This window comes from Nicotiana attenuata, chromosome 7, assembly GCF_001879085.1.
Source record: "Nicotiana attenuata strain UT chromosome 7, NIATTr2, whole genome shotgun sequence".
Taxonomy (NCBI): domain Eukaryota; kingdom Viridiplantae; phylum Streptophyta; class Magnoliopsida; order Solanales; family Solanaceae; genus Nicotiana; species Nicotiana attenuata.
This window is the reverse complement of record NC_031995.1, coordinates 6081521-6098824: the sequence shown is the minus strand read 5'-3', so window position 1 is coordinate 6098824 and position 17304 is coordinate 6081521.

Below are 17304 nucleotides of genomic sequence, written 5' to 3'. Positions count from 1 at the left end.
CTGTAGTGTACCAGGCATTACTTTTTGTACACAAATCCAAATTCTAAATGGTTTACTTTCCTGAAAACTAAACGCAAAGAACTACAACTTTCATTTTCGGATCATCTCCAAATTCCTTATAAATTAGGAGATATGAGCCCGAAAGTCAGACCTGTGCAGCAGAGATTTCCTTCTTCGCGAACGCGAGAACCTTTTCGCAAACGCGAAGAACAGAGTCCCTTAGGCCAAATCCTTCTTCGCGAACGCGAAGAACAACACCAGATACCAGCATCAGCTATTTTCAAAACCACCCCGAAACACACCTGAGGCCCTCGGGACCCCGTCCAATCACACAAACCAGTCTCATAACATAACACGGACCTGCTCGAGGCCTCAAATCACATCAAACAACATCGAAATCATGAATCACACCCCAATTCAAGTTTAATGAACTTTAGAACTTCAAACTTCTACATTCGATGTCGAAACCTATCAAATCACGTCCGATTGATCTCAAATTTTGCACACAAGTCACATTCGACATTACGGACCTACTCCAACTTCCAGAATTGGATTCTGACCCCGATATCAAAAAGTTTACTTCCGGTCATAATCCTCAAAAACCTTCAAATTTCTATCTTTAGCCAAATGATTCCAAAATGACCCACGGACCTCCGAATTCACTTTCGATCGCGCTCCCAACACCAGAACCACCATACGGAGCTATTCCCAGACTCGGAATCACAAAGGGACATTGATAACACTAAAATGCACTTCAACCCAAGCTTATGAAATTCTTCCAAAAATGCTAACTTCCACAATAGGTGCCGAAACGTTCCCGGGTCTTCCAAAACCCAATCCGGACATACGCCCAAGTTCGAAATCATCATACGAACTTGTAGAACCTTGAAATCCCGATTTCGAGGTCGTTTACTCAAAAATCCAATCTTAGTCAATTCTTTCAACTTAAAGCTTCCGAAATGAGAATTTTCTTTCCAAATCAACTCCGAACTTCCCGAAATTCAATTCCAACGATGCATACAAGTCATAGTACCTGAAGTGAAGTTGCTCATGGCCTGAAACTTCTGAACGACGCGCTAGAGCTCAAAACGACCGGTCGGGTCATTACATTCTCTCCCACTTAAACATACGTTCGTCCTCGAACGTGCTAAGAATTGCGCTGGAGTTGTCCGAAATCACTGTTTAACACCTCGTGCACCTACCCGTGCTACTACAACCCAGTTGAGCACATTAGCTCGATCAATTCTAAAGATATTCCCTTTTATTCAAGCAAATAAGCTTAGAGCCCAATTCCAACATCCGGAATTCTCTGTCAGGCCTGCTTCCAATATATGAACATCGTATCAATCACTACACGCAACACCAAAACATGACTGCATACCTTAGCTGAATTCACACCTTGCACCACTTTACTCACAGGACCACAATAACATTCTCTGATCAAATTAGTCGAAATTCCACGAATCTGATGCTCCCATTGCACCTCATGACATACATAGGTCTTGCTCTAACTCTTACAATACTGCCACGATGGAAGAGATGTGTAGAAATTCATAACCAACTATTGAACCAACAAATCATTGGGTCTATACTCCTGACAAGAACCATCACCTCATTCTGAACCAAATAATGGTCTTAGCTCCTTGATATACTTCATATAATCAGATTGCACTGATCCTAAATCCAATGATCTCGTCTCACCTAATACGAACTGCTCAGGCAATAAGCCACCCCGGACATGATCAAAAGTCTCATACGATGCCACAATGTGCAATAGGCTACCAATTCGAACGCGACACAAAAGGAAAACAAACTCGAAAAAGAAAATCCAATTACCCCGCTCGCGAATCATACATGCGACGCGGGCACAAAGCTAATATGAGTTTTCCTCAGAAAAATAGGAAACAAAACACATAAAACAGACATAGGGAGCTGTACTCAATATCACACTGTTGCGGCGTATAACCCAATCCAAATAACATACCCATGGGGGCGTGCCACCTGATCCACACATAGAATTCACATAAAGAGATATACATCGAGCTAAATTGCTCATTACAATAAGATACCGAATATCGGTCACAAGCACGCTAGGTGCATAATACCATTCCCTGGGGAGACATATAGCGCTATAAGCTATAAACTCAAGCACAACTGAGGTGCGATATATGATCTGAATCTCAAGAGCCATCCTGCTCATATAACATCATCTCTATACGAAACCTCAACACATGAGAAATTCACCAAGCCTTCTCACAACTCACACAGTGCAATATAACATCACATGAAATAGTTGACGACGAAATAACACCCAACGTCCGAATACTCCTCCATAAGGAGTGCATTGCGGAAATAAACACATCTGGCCTGATACAGAGCCCACATTCTTATTTAAATCTATCCACAGACCTCAAGCTGATTCTGATCGCACTGAACCAGGTTAATAACCTTTCAAAGGTCCATAATCACCCCCTTTTTCTCATAACACACAAGAACAACCATCATAACCGAAGTAATCCTCCATAGTCCACAACCCAATAAACTGAGCGCCCTCAAGGCATAAAATCTCAATTTAACGACATCACTACAATCTTCATACTTGGTTTAACTTCTTCAATCAATCAAGTAACTACATGCCACACTTATACAACCTTCCCGTGGGATACACCCCCACGACCTTCCGCACCAGGTAACAAGTCTGCACAACCTCACCACCGACCATACAATGCTATAAAGCAAATTAAGAATCCACAAATAAATACATGAAGACTCTTACATAAGGCAATGATCTCAGGTGACACTGAAGACAATACCAACTTACTTTAAACATCCAAACTCCTTTCCTGCTCATCCGAGCTCGTGACATCCTTGTCAACACCGAACCGCAACCTTGATTCTCGCTTTCAATTCCATACCACTCACTGCACCTAACACGCCTTTGCGATAGTACAAGATTTTCATCATAACTCCCGAACCACCAATATGGTAAACACTTCATCACCTAGAAACTTTTTACTTAACCCATTTCAGGAGAACCATATCAACACACAGGTGAGTTCTCATAACCGTAGAACATTCAAATCCTTAAGTAGTGGTCTAATCCACCATAACCCTTTCGGGATCCGCGCACACATAACAGGCTATAACACTTAAATACTCCCAAATAAAATCAATTACGGCGGCCGTCAAGCCTCACAGGTACTGTCACAAATCACATGCATAACTCAATCACATTGAAGAAACCGATCACTGTCACCAATATGCCAATTCAACCATGGCTAACCAATCTCACATTCTTCTAATTTATCCTTAATCGCCTCAGAAATAATAACAACTCCATTCAACACACAATGAACTCAATCCACACTCCTCCCGAGTGGCCTTGTATCACGAGACCATGCTGTCTAAAATCCAATAAACCGTCTCATACCCTCCTTGTGCGTATATTCGCATCTTCATCTGATATACCCATTCTGAAAATCCCTTTAGGAATCCGAAGCCATTCTCTTTCATTCCTCTAAAAGCTATACTACAAGTTGGAGATATCATAGAACATTCCAAGCCTCCTTTCATAATCTGCCGCAAAAGCTCGATTCCTAATCATACTTGTGGGCTCGAAATCATTAGGCACTACACTTTAACTTTCTAATCCACTAGGACCGTTGTTGAGAGCCACCCACTCTAACTTGGTCCCGAATATAATCAACTCCATGAATCTTCTAGCACATGAACACCCTCTCGACGAAGCACCCTGCCGAATCACTTTCCTTGTAACTCACGTCTACACCAAGCATAAATCCTAAGTCTTACCAAAGCCTGAACATGAGCCAACAAGGCCAACCATAGCACCTCTTTATCTAATCCTCTACTCAAATTACCACTTATATTATTTTCTCTTAGCCGAAATAGCTCATCCATGTGCTAATAACCAGAAATCTCACAAATAAACGACCATGCAATCCAACCGTAGGCGATGGGACTCTCCCACTTAGCTTGAGGGCACTATTACACAACTTTGGAAACTACCAAGATTCTTTATCTCTTATTTATATGACCTGGCACAATTAAACCGCCAGATTCCTCGAAATCCTCCCATTAGCATTTCACGAACACTTTGAATCTCTATAAACATTCACATATTCGACCTCTTACCGGATGGCCAGTAAAAATCCTTCACAGAAGCTTCGCCAACCACGCGACCGCTGACCTGCTCATAGGAAATAACCCACTTGAGCCCGTGCTCATCCACCAGCTGCATAAGTCCATTCACTCCTCGTGGATATCAACTAAATGTGCGATACTATCTTCCTATCCAAAGTCATGTTGTATCCTTCTTCATATCAAGCAACTCATTTCCGCCATATCCAATCTCCCGCCGTATGCTAGCCAATATATTAAATTAAGCTCGTACCCAATCACCGTCCACTAACATTCTTGAATCACTCCAAGCTTTCCTCAAGGGGTGTAGTTATCCTGCCACTGAATCCACGTGCTGCTCTGCCACTCTCCCACTTTAGCCAAACCATCTTCTTTAAGCAACTACTCGACCTTCGCTTCTTACACCTGGCCTTCTAGGAATTTAACCACTGCCTGACACTTCCCACATGTCCTTCCTCATCCTTTGTTGCTCAGTTGTTGCCTTAAATAAAATCTATCTTCGTAGCACTTGAACCTACAAATTGCTACTAACTTTAAACCTTTTCGAAGATCATCTTTCTCGAGCCGTCAACATTAGAAACACCGATTCAATCCTGAACCACCGCACCCCGCGATCTCTGAAAATCGTTTCTCCAATATTATTTTACAATATCTTACCCCAAAGGCGAATCGCAGAAGACCATAACACCGAAGAACTTAACACATACAATCGAGGACGACGACACTACATCGTAGATGAAAATTTCACCACGCTTGAAAATACCAAGTCTCATTACTCCATCACCCCAAATCTGGACATTTAAAGGCTAATTGTTTTTCCTCCGCCGGAAATGAAATATCAGATCTCTGAATTGTGCACTGAGTAGACTTCCTTTCAAATCATTCACCGCCCCAACACATAGGCAAGTATCCTACCATCAAGTCAATACAATGCGATAATCAATCGTGAGCATCATAGCAACCTGTGCATAGCCTCCAAGATCTTAGAAGCATAACTACCGAGCCGAAACGATAGAAAAATCCTTCCACCAGGCGACGACAATAGCCTGACTAACTACACCGGGAGAAACATCCCGCACCACATCTGTAGTACCATTAAAATTCTTCAATTCTCGATTTATAACAAGTGGTTTGCGTCGCATAAGATTGAGTAGGAAGGAAACAAGGGCATAAGCCTCAAGGAATCAAATCGCACGATGAGGAATCAAGAAGGGAGGTGCTCCTAACAGTCCTATAGCCTCTCGAAGATAAGTACAGACGTCTCCGTACCGATCCCCGAGACTCTACTAGACTTGCTCATGAATCGTGAGACCTAAGGGAACCTAGTGCTCTGATACCATGTTGTCACGACCCAAAATCCGCTAAGGGTCGTGATGGCGCCGGACACCACTGTCAGCTAAGCCAACAACAATTTACTAGCAATTTCTCATTTTTATTTATTTTGAAATCATTTCCTTTAAACAAATAAATAATAAGTAATAAATTCCACTGAATAAATGAAGATGTCTTTGCAAATTTAACTATTGAAAAATCCCGTGATCATCCCAGAATCCGGTGTCACAAGTGCATGAGCATTTACTAGTGAATGAAATAAAATACAGTGACTGTCTGGAATACAAGTGGACAAAAATGAAAATGCAATACAATACACTGAAGGAGACTCTGCTGACTGCGGGGCGCCTCGGTAATGCAGCTCACCTAAGTCTCCATACCAACCATGCCACAATGCCACTAAGCCACTAGCCACACATAAACCTGTGCAACAAAAATGCACAGCAAGTGTAATATGAGTACGAAAACAACGTGTACCCAGTGAGTATCCCATCTAATCTCGAAGAAGTAGAGACGAGAGGTCGACTTTGACACTTACTAGTGGTCAAATGATAATATAGTATTTTATAAATCAATTATAAACTCCTAAAGCCCGATAGCAGGTAGACAACTTCTCAATAATAAAAGGGTTTCCAAAGATTTACTTTTCATTATCTTTATCCATTTATCTCTGGCCAGGAAAGGCAAGTATCAACATTAAAAATTCTCAGGCACACAATATAAGCATGCACATATCATGCCGAGGTCGTACGGTCCAATCCAACATAAATGTAAAATGTGCACTGCCGAGGGTTGAACGACGCGAACCATAGATGCATCTATTACCCCGCTCACGAATCATACATGCGATGCGGTCATCATAAATAAACAAATACCCTGCTCGCGAATCATACATGCCACGCAGGCACACATAGATACACACATTCAAACAGCCAATTAAGAATTTATCGGGGAATGTTTATCCAAATAAAAGCCACTTCTCTTTTAATGATTTTACAAAAAAATGAAGTTTAATCCTTTTAGAAATTCATTTACCAATTCGATAGGACTTAGGCAATTCAACTGTCATTAAGATTACATATATTCCAAGTATAGCATGCTTTTGGGTTCTAGACTACCTGGACTAAAACATAATAGTAGCTACGCACGGACTCTCGTCACCTCGTGCATACGTAGCCCTAACAAATAGGAGCACATAACCAATTACTTCACCTATGGGGACAATTCCCTCTTACAAGGTTAGAAAGGAGACTCACCTCGCTCCGAAGATCCATGACCAGCATTCCACGCCCTTCCGAAGACCCGAATCGATGCTAAATGCTCCAAAACGAGCCAAATAACGGGCAAACCAATGAAAATGCACCCTAATACTTATAAAAATTCAATTTATGTAAAATCTCAACTCCGCTCAAAAGGTTGACAAAATTGCCCTCGGGCCCACGTGCCCGGATTCCGAAATTTTTCGAAGATAAAGTTTACCCACAACCTCACGAACTCAAATATATATTTGGCTCTCAATTTCATGTCCAAAAACGTGGTCAAAATACAAGAATATAAATTTCCTAGGTTTTCTTCAAAATCCCAAAATTTCTACTAATTTACATGATTTGCCATGTTAAAATCTAGATATAATCCAAGAAATTAACTTGCAATAGGTGGGAATCACTTACCGTGACATGGATGATGAAAATGAAGCTCCAAAATCGCTCCTAGGTCGGCTCCCATGGAGGAAATGAGATGAAATGAGCCAAACCCATTTCTTTAAACTTATACACTTCCCAGACGACTCTTCTTCGCGTTCGTGAGACCCCCATCACGTTCGCAAAGAAGAAAATTCCCAAAAACCATTTTCCAAACTCTTCTTAGACATCCTCTATTATAATGGCCATAACCTTTTTTACAAAACTCCAAATAACAAATGATTTAATATTTTGAAAACTAGAAACCAAGATATACAATTTTCGTGTTTTGGTCATCTCCCAATTCCTTATATATTTTGAGATATAAGCTGCCAAAGTCAGCCCTGTGCAACACAAATTTCTTCTTCATCTTCCCGGACAGCCTGTAGTGTACCAGCCATAACTCTTTGTACATAAATCCAAATGCTAAATAGTTTACTTTCCTGAAAACTATACACAAAGAACTAGAACTTTAATTTTTGGATCATCCCCAAATTCCTTATAGATTGCGAGATATGAGCCTCCAAAGTTAGACCTGTGCAGCAGAGATTTCCTTCTTCGCGAACGCGAGAACTTCTTCGCGAATGCGAAGAACAGAGTCCCTGAGGCCAAATCCTTCTTCGCGAACACGAGATGGTCTACGCGAAAGCAAAGAACAACACCAGATACCAGCATCAGCTATTTCAAAACAGTCCGAAATGATCCGAAACCACCCCGAAACACACTCGAGGCCCCCGGAGCCCCGTCCATAACATAACACGGACCTGCTCGAGGCCTCAAATCACATCAAACAACATTGAAATCATGAATCGCACCCCAATTCAAGTTTAATGAACTTTAGAACGTCAAACTTCTACATTCGATGTCGAAACCTATCAAATCACGTCCGATTGATCTCAAATTTTGCACACAAGTCACATTCGACATTACGGACCTACTCCAACTTCCAGAATTGGATTCTGACCCCGATATCAAAAAGTTCACTTCCGGTCATAATCCTCAAAAACCTTCAAATTTCTATCTTTAGCCAAATGATTCCAAAATGACCCACGGACCTCCGAATTCACTTCCGATCGCGCTCCCAACACCAGAACCACCATACGGAGCTATTCCCAGACTCGGAATCCCAAACGGGCATTGATAACACTGAAATGCACTTCAACCCAAGCTTAAGAAATTCTTCCAAAAATGCTAACTTCCACAATAGGTAGCGAAACGTTCCCGGGTCTTCCAAAACCCGATCCGTATATACGCCCAAGTCCAAAATCATCATACGAACCTGTGGAACCTTCAAATCCCGATTCCGAGGTCGTTTACTCAAAAATCCAGTCTTAGTCAATTTTTTCGACTTAAAGCTTCTGAAATGAGAATTCTCTTTCCAAATCAACTCTGAACTTCCCGAAATTCAATTCCAACGATGCGTACAAGTCATAATACTTGAAGTGAAGCTGCTCATGGCTTGAAACTTCTGAACGACGCGCTAGAGCTCAAAACGACCGGTCGGGTCGTTACAATGTATCACTTTATTAACTTGTTGAAATTTAAAAATAAATGGTGCTAGAGAATCATATTTAAATTATGAATTATGTTTTTATATAATTTCTCTTTCAAAAGAAAGCATATTAAATAAAAGGAGTATTTTAAAAAATATTTCAGATTATAATATCAAAATTCTTTGAAGATTCATTACTCATTAAGAGATACATATAAGATTTCGTATCGAATACATTACTTTTGATGTTTGAGTTATAACGACGTTGCAGCGAATTTGCATATTATGATATATGTCATACTTTTCGTATTATTCATAGTCGAATTATAATTTATAAGTATTTTAAATATATTAGTTATTATAATTTTGTGATTTTAATGTAATTTTTACTGCTATTTTTTATTTTATACTATTTTAAAATTCTTGAAATTAATAAAATTTAAAGATCCGTGGGACTTATGCCCCATGTCTCAGGACTTACGCCTCGACTCGTCAGAGGTAAAACGTCTCGCTTCACGCCCCCGCCTTTTAAATCATTGATACATACCCTGTACTTAATTATACGTACTATTTATGATTTTTTAGTTAATAAACCAACATACAATGTTAAAGACTACTCAATTCGTCCCAATTTACGTGGCGGAGTTTGGATTTCGAGAGTCAAACGAGCTTTTTCTTTTACTACAATTTTTTATGTCTTTTATATGTTTTGAATTATTAATTATTGTGACTTATGTTACTTTTACGAAATTTCCAAATATATAAATTTTGTTACAAAAAACATAAAGATTCTATGTCAGAAGTCAAGGTCAAAACTAAGAAGTTTGACTTTCGAAATCTAAGCACCGTCACATAATTTGAGACAAAGAGAGTTCTATTATTTTCATACTCGAACAGGTTAAGGACTATTTATGGGTTTTTTAGTTGGAATCCATGTATTTATTATAGTACGAGATTAATCCATCCAAATCCACGGTATTAGAGGAGAACCCAGGTGGAGATCTTGGCGAACAGGAATCGTCCGTTTGGTCCAAATTGCCGGATGATCTGAGTATGGGTTCTCGGAAATCCAATAACTCTTGCATAGACCCTATATTTATATTAAGAAATCCTCTAAATATTTGTAAATATATAACTGTGAACTCAGTTATTATTTTATATTAATTTGATATTACGTTAGAAACCCATAACCTTTAAATCCTGGATCTGAAAGTTGAGATTTTGTGCCGGTTACCGAAGAAACCTCTGATAGCGTTCAAAAAGGTGGCCAAAGATTGGTACTTTTTGATTTCTTATGCTTCAATTGGGGCAGGGAAAGGCGGGGCGGGGAGGGGCAGGGCAAATTCTAAATGGGGCAGAACAGGGGAAGATTTAAATGAAGCGGGCAGGGCGGGGCATGGTATGGCTAATTTTTATAAAAATTGCACGGGGCGCCCTATTTGATCGCCACATTTAACCTATACCTACTTTTTAAAAAAGTTTTAACTTGTACCCCCTTTTTAAACAACTTCAGGCCTCTTTCTCCTCGTTCTTCTCCTCCTTCTTCTTCTTCGGGTGACGATAATTTTATATGGTGGTTGTGAACATATTTAATGTAGTTTATGATGTTTTACAATGGTGAGCCGTTATGACGCTTTATTTTTTACTATTACTTAAGGTTTCTTCTTTTTCTTTTTCTTAATTGCAAAATGGGTTCATTATATTTATTATTGTTTTGACAAATTGATAGTTGGGGTTTGTTCCAAATGATATTTGGAGGCTATGTTTCAAATTTGAGCTCATTTGGAGTAGAATTAGGTATTAAATCGTATATTGGATTGTTTTTGCACTTTATGACTATTTGGCCTTAAGTCCATAAAAACGTTGGTTGCACTTCAAACCTTTTGGCTTAAGTGCATCTGAAGTGCAATTTTTCACTTCAGACTTATTGGTCTTAAGTGCATGAAACCATTTGTTACACTTCAGACCTATTTTGCCTTAAGTGCATTTGAAGTGCAAATTTTCACTTCAGACTTATTGGCCTTAAGTGAATGAAAACGTTTAGTTGCACTTCAGTACTTTTTAGCTTTAAGTGCATCTGAAGTGCAACTTTTCACTTCAGACTTATAAGTCTGAAGTTAATCGTAAAGTGGGTACGTTTACAAATTTTTTTGCAAAATGGATATAGGTTCAATTGTGACCCCAAAACCGGGTATAAATACAAAAGCTTAAAAAAAATTAGTGGGTTAAGACAGGGCATGCCTTTTATTTTAGGATACTAGTCTTAGGATACGCGCGTTGCGCGTGTACTGTATCTCAATTAAAACATAAGTAAATATTATATTAAACTTTTTATTGAGCTATAAAATAAATGTTAACAAAAATGTAATTTTCAAAAAATGATTATTGTTGATCATATTTAGCTAACTCAATAAAACAAGAAATTCCTTTAATCATCTCATTCAAAAAAATGATGAAAGACCGTCTCTTTTTTTCTCACGACCAAAATGAAATTGTTCTATTTCCTAAATCTATAATAAGTACAAATAGAAACTATTTTCAATGGATTAGAAGTGAATAAATTGCTATTACAAACGTATTAGATTCAATTGCTATACTTTGATTAATCTATTCTTTCTTCATTTTAAGCGAAACTTGTTTTCTTTATCCAAGCACATAACTATGCATTTGAATATTTCTTTTTATGGAAATAAGAGCTTAATGAAATTACTTGTTGTTAATAGATTCTAAAAGGACTATGTTAAGCTATGAGCGAAATTATGGAGTTTATATTTAAATAAAAAAACTAATCTTGGCATGAGTTATTAGTTACACCATAACCGATTCATAATATATTAGTTATTCACTTAGACTTTGTTATTTGATAACTGATATCCCCTGGATATTTATATGGCAAAGAGCGTGGACACACTCTCCTTTAAGCAAGTGAGAGTGAGAAAAAAAATCTTTTTCTATATAGGATATTTCTCGTTATTGTCACATAGTCATATACAATATTTTATTTGTTAGAATTGTATATTTCTTGTTGCTTCATCTTAATATACAATGCATACCTTACCATAATTTTTGTTTTATAATTTTTATTTGGATATAATGGCTGGTTGGTGTATTTTTTTCGGAGTTAAATTTGTAAAAAAAAAAAAAAAAATTAGCTAGAACTCCACCATTTTAGCCAAATCATTTTTTTTATAAAAATAATAGAGTACTACTGGTGTATTTCTTGTTATTTTTTCTTATATGCGAATGACTATTTATTTCAATTGTGTATTTTCTTTTTCAGTAAAAAGAAGAATGGCTAGAGCCCCATTATTTTTCTTGACTAATAAAAAAAGTATAGCCAAAATAATAGAGTTGCAATTGTATACTTTTTTGTTTCTTTAGATACAATGACTATTTATTTTAACTATGTATTTTTTATTAAAAAAATATGAAAATATACTTGCTTAGAGCTCCATTATTTTTAGTCTAACAAAAAATTATAAACAAAATGGTAATGAAGTTCAAACTATGTATTATTTTAAAAAAAAATAGATACAATGATTATTTATTTTAGCTGTATATTTATTTTTCTTTAGATAAATTTGTAGGAGTTTTAACTGAAATTTCATCATTTTAACCAATAAAATAGATATATTAATGACTAAGATTTTAAATGCATACTTATGGATTAAATTTTTAAGAATATCAATAGTTTCTTTTGAAAGAAAATAAAGAGGAAAAATTGGTAACAAGACAAAAATTACAAAACGTCTATCGCCGGTTGTAGGAAAAAGAAACTTACCTTCTATGTAAGTATTTTTTTAAATATTTTTTATTCTTATTAGGAAAAAGATATTTAACATAAATTTAGAATTTTAGTTGATTTAGAACTCCTAAATATTAGTGAATAAGGAAGGATTTATTACTAAAATTATACTTGATATTAAAGTCCTATATATTAGGAAAAATAACTAAATTATAATTTTGTCCCTTGTAAAATTTATTTTTAAAAGGTAAAAAAGGCGAACGACATTTCACTAAGGACCTTCGTGCTTTTAATATAGTATAGATATAGATATAGATGTGGAAGTTGCACTATTAATCTATTTGATATTTTAATTTAATGACTCGCCTGGATTTTCGACAAGTTGTTGATTACAGTAACAATTGACTAAGTGGACAGTTGCTACAAGATCTTTAATCAATTGTCTTGTTTTTCGTTTTACCTTATTTGGATTCTTCTTCGCTTCTGTAAAATTGAAAAGAATTATTTAAAGTTGTTACTAATTTTTCATTAATTATTATTTTATAATAAAAAGATGCTCCGGGACACACTTTTTTCCTAAACAGTATAAAAATTCTTGAAAATGACGATTTTATTAATGAAAATGAACGTTCAATCGCCCTCTTTTGACCAATTGAACTTTGTTCTCTCTAAACTCTGATTGGGTCAGCTTGAATTTATATTACTTCTCCGAATCAAACCATTACAAGTAAATTTTAAAAAAAAAAACTAAAAAGAAAATATGAAGAGGAAAAAATATAGTCCAAATCAGAGTCTTAAAGTTTCTATTCAATTATGCAGCTACACAATAGTGTACTTACATAAGTTAGGAAAGTAAACGGGGCAGGGCGGAGCAGGATTTAGCGGGACAAGGCAGGGCAGGGCAGAGTAGGACTTAGCGGGCAGGGCATGGCAAAAATCTGAGAAAATACAAAATGGGGCAGGGCAGGGTGAGTCAAAATGTTAGCAGGTCAAGGATTGCCTTGTCCCGCCCCACTCTGCCCTATTGCCATCCATTGCTTGTATGTAACGACCCGCCCGGTCGTTTTATGAGTTACCGCTCCGTTTTCCCCATTTCTGCTTCTTATTGCTTTGTTCATCTGTGTTATATGGTACCGGGTTGGTTGGCTCGGGTTCGGAGAGGTTTTGGTAAGGTTTAAGACACTTAGTTTCTTTTTAGTAAGCTTAAGTTGGAAAAGTCAACCGGATGTTGACTTATGTTATAAAGAGCTCGGATGTGAGTTCCGATGGTTCGGATAGCTTTGGGAAGTGATTTGGGACTTAGGAGCGTGATCGGAATGTGTTTTGGAGGTGCGGGGTAGAGTTAGGCTTGAATTGGCGAAATTGTAATTTTGGCGTTTTCCAGTTAGTAGGTGAGATTTTGATATAGGGGTCGGAATGGAATTCCGGGAGTTGCAGTAGGTTCGTTGTGTCATTTGGGATGTGTGTGCAAAATTTCAGATCATTCAGACGAGGTTCGATAGAGCTTTTGATCGGAAGCGGAATTTGGAAGATTTTGGAATTCTTAGGCTTGAATCCGATGTAAATTTGGCATTTTGATGTTGTTTTGAGCATTCCGAAGGTTGGAACATGTTGGCCCAAGTTCAGGTGAAGTTTTGAAGAATGACAAATGAACTCAGTCATGGAACAGGTCCATCATGTGAGGCACAGTGTCTATCAACCTATACATGTGAGATACACGTGAAGGAGATAAGTATCAGTGATCAAGCAGCAATATCTCCTGAACTAATCGAAAAGGTTGCATCTTGGATGAGGAGAGAAAGTCTCCTTATGAGAAGAGGACCCAATCCGGATAAAGGATAGGGCTGGAGTTTGGATTGTTCAAGGACTCAACTTCGATGGAGGATCAGCAATTGAGTCTCAATCAAACTCTAATTACGAACTCATTAAATAACAGTGATTGTTCTCTTTTACAGGTATTGCACAAACGCAAAAGTTAAACTAAATTGAGAGCAAAAGAGCGAGGCAATTTTGCAAGCAATTTATGTGAGATTCAAGTGTGCATTCCTGAAGCTACTTGGACAAGATAGAAGAACCAATTCCATTGTGTCTTTCTTTTATTCTAGTTCAATTGTGGTAGGTAGTTTAAAGTTGTACCTTTTAGCTTTCATAGAAGCAATTGTATTAGGTACTTTGAGTATTCAAGTTAGAGTTAACTTGAAGTTGTCGCAACAGCTGAGGTTGTGTGCCACAACGAGATTAGAGTTTAATCCTTAGGTTTACAAGAGTTTTGTAAATGCTGTTTTGGCTCAGTAATTTTAGTGGAAGTTTGGGAAAATCCTACTGAGTAGTAGGTCGTGGTTTTTTCACCTTTTAATCCAGGTGTTTTCCACGTAAAAATCTCTATGTTCTTTATTTTATGTACCTTTAATTTCGCAAACCGTAGTAGAAAGTAACCTAGAAGAACCAAGTTCTTCTAGAGCGAAAATTGGGTACCACACAAATCACCCCCCCTCTTGTGTGGTATTGACGTTTAGAACATCAATTGGTATCTGAGCAGGTTATCCTTGAAGAGGCTAACACCTTAGGAGAAGATCAACATGAGTGCACCACCTGGGAACTGGGAAGGGCAGTCCACTGCTAGGCCTCCACTTTTCAATGGTCAGTACTATCTTGGTGGAAGAACAGGATGAGAGATCATATCATTGGAGAAGACTATGAACTCTGGGACATAGTTACTGATGGTCCCCTAGCAACTACAAAGAAGAATGCTGAAGGTATGGACGTACCAAAGACAAGGGCTGACTGCACTGCTGAAGACCTGAAGAAGTGGGAGAAAAATGCTAAAGCCAAGAAATGGCTTGTGTGTGGACTAGGTCATGATGAGTACATTAGGATCCAAAGCTATACCACTGCTAAGGAAATCTGGGACACCTTGCAAGTGGCTCATGAAGGAACACCTCAAGTGAAGAGGTCCAGAGGAACACTACTGTATTCTTAATATGAGAATTTTACTATGAAGGAAGGAGAAACAATTCAAGAGATGTATACTAGGTTCACTACACTTACAAATGAACTTAAATCTCTTGGAAGAATTATTCTTGAAGAAGACAAGGTTGAGAAAATCTTGACAAGGGTTCTTCCAGTCTCATGGGAAAGCAAAATCACTGCTATTCAGGAATCAAAGAATATTGCTACCCTCAAGCTGGATGAACTAATTGGAAACCTTACTGCATATGAATTAAAAAGGCAAACCATGAAGATGGATACACATAAGAAGGAAAGAAGTGTGGCTCTCAGAATTGCTGAAGGTTCAGATCTAGAAGATGAAGAAATGGCTATGATCACAAGAGATTCAAAAAGTACCTTATGAGAGGAAAGGGTTCTTCAAGAGGTACAACCTTCAACAAATCAAGGGCTCCTGAGAAACAGACCAATGAGGGTTGCTACAAGTGTGGTAAGACTGATCACATGATCAAGAACTGTCCTCAATGGGAAATTGAGTGGAAGAAGGAAAGGGCTGAATGAAAGAACAGGAAGAAGGAACAGGTTCAACCAAAAAGAAACAAAGGCTCAACAAAGGCTATAGTTGCTGCCTGGGGCGAAATATCATATGAGGACTCAAAAGGTGAAGCTGAAGAAGAACAGGCTCTTATGGCTATTGGAACATCAGATGATGAACAAGAGGTAAGTATTCTTCATATCAAAGACAAGATTAAATTTCTGTCTAAAGAAAGGTTATCTGAGTTATTACTAGACTTCATTGATGAGTCTGAAATAATCAACAATGAAAAGGAAGATCTGTCTAGGGAATGTGTGATCCTAAAAGCAAAATGCAAAAGTCTAGAGTCTAGGGCTAATGAGAGTGATTGCAAAAATGCTGAGTTGAAGAACCAGGTTCTTGAACTTGACACTAGTGTCCTAGAACTTAGGTCTGAAAACCTAAAACTGAAACTAGGAACAGGAAAGAAGAAAGCTGATCTCACCTATCTCACTCTAGAGGAAAACTTAGGAAAAATGAAGGATGAAGTGTATAAGAAGGATGAATTGATTAAAGTCCTAAAAGAAGATCTAGGAAAAGTGAAACATGAACTAGACAGAACTTGCAAGTGGAACAAGGCTTCTGATGCACTCTCTTGGTTGCAAGAGCATCACAGTAGCAACAAAAGAGGACTTGGCTATGGGACTCAAGCTCCAAAGTGGGACCCTAAAAGCAAGTACCTCACACTTCCTGAGAATAAAATATGCACACACTGTGGCAAGACTGGCCATTACAAAAATGAATGTAATGCAAAAGTAAAGGCCAGTCAAAAGAACAAAGCTTTTGTTCAAGAGAAAAGTAAGCTGCCTGGGTGGGCAAGAAGGAATTTGATTCATCCTTTTGCCTATAGAAAGGGACCCAAACTAGTTTGGGTTCCTAAGACTAACCCTTGATTTCTTTTGTAGGTCCAAGTGAAAGGAAGCAGCCAAATATGGTATATGGATAGTGGCTGCTCAAAACATATGACTGGGAGCAAGGACCAGTTCCTTTCACTTGAGAACTTAAAATGAGGTAATGTCTCCTTTGGTAATAGAAAGAAAGGTGAGATCATTGGGGTTGGAAAGGTAGGTAAGACAGATTCTCACTCCATAGAGAATGTCTACTTGATATATGGCTTGAAATATAGTCTAATAAGTGTGTCACAACTGTGTGACAGAGGTAATCTTGTAGCTTTCACCTCTACCAAGTTCTTTGTGATTAACCTTACCACTGACAAGATTGTTTTGCAGGGAAAAAGAGTTAACAATATTTACATTGTAGATTTGTCCACTCTGTCAGAAAATGAACTCACTTGTTTAAGTGTGTTGGTTAATGATCCCTTCCTATGTCACAAAAGACTTGGTCATGCCAGTCTGAATCAGCTAAACAAATTAGTCTC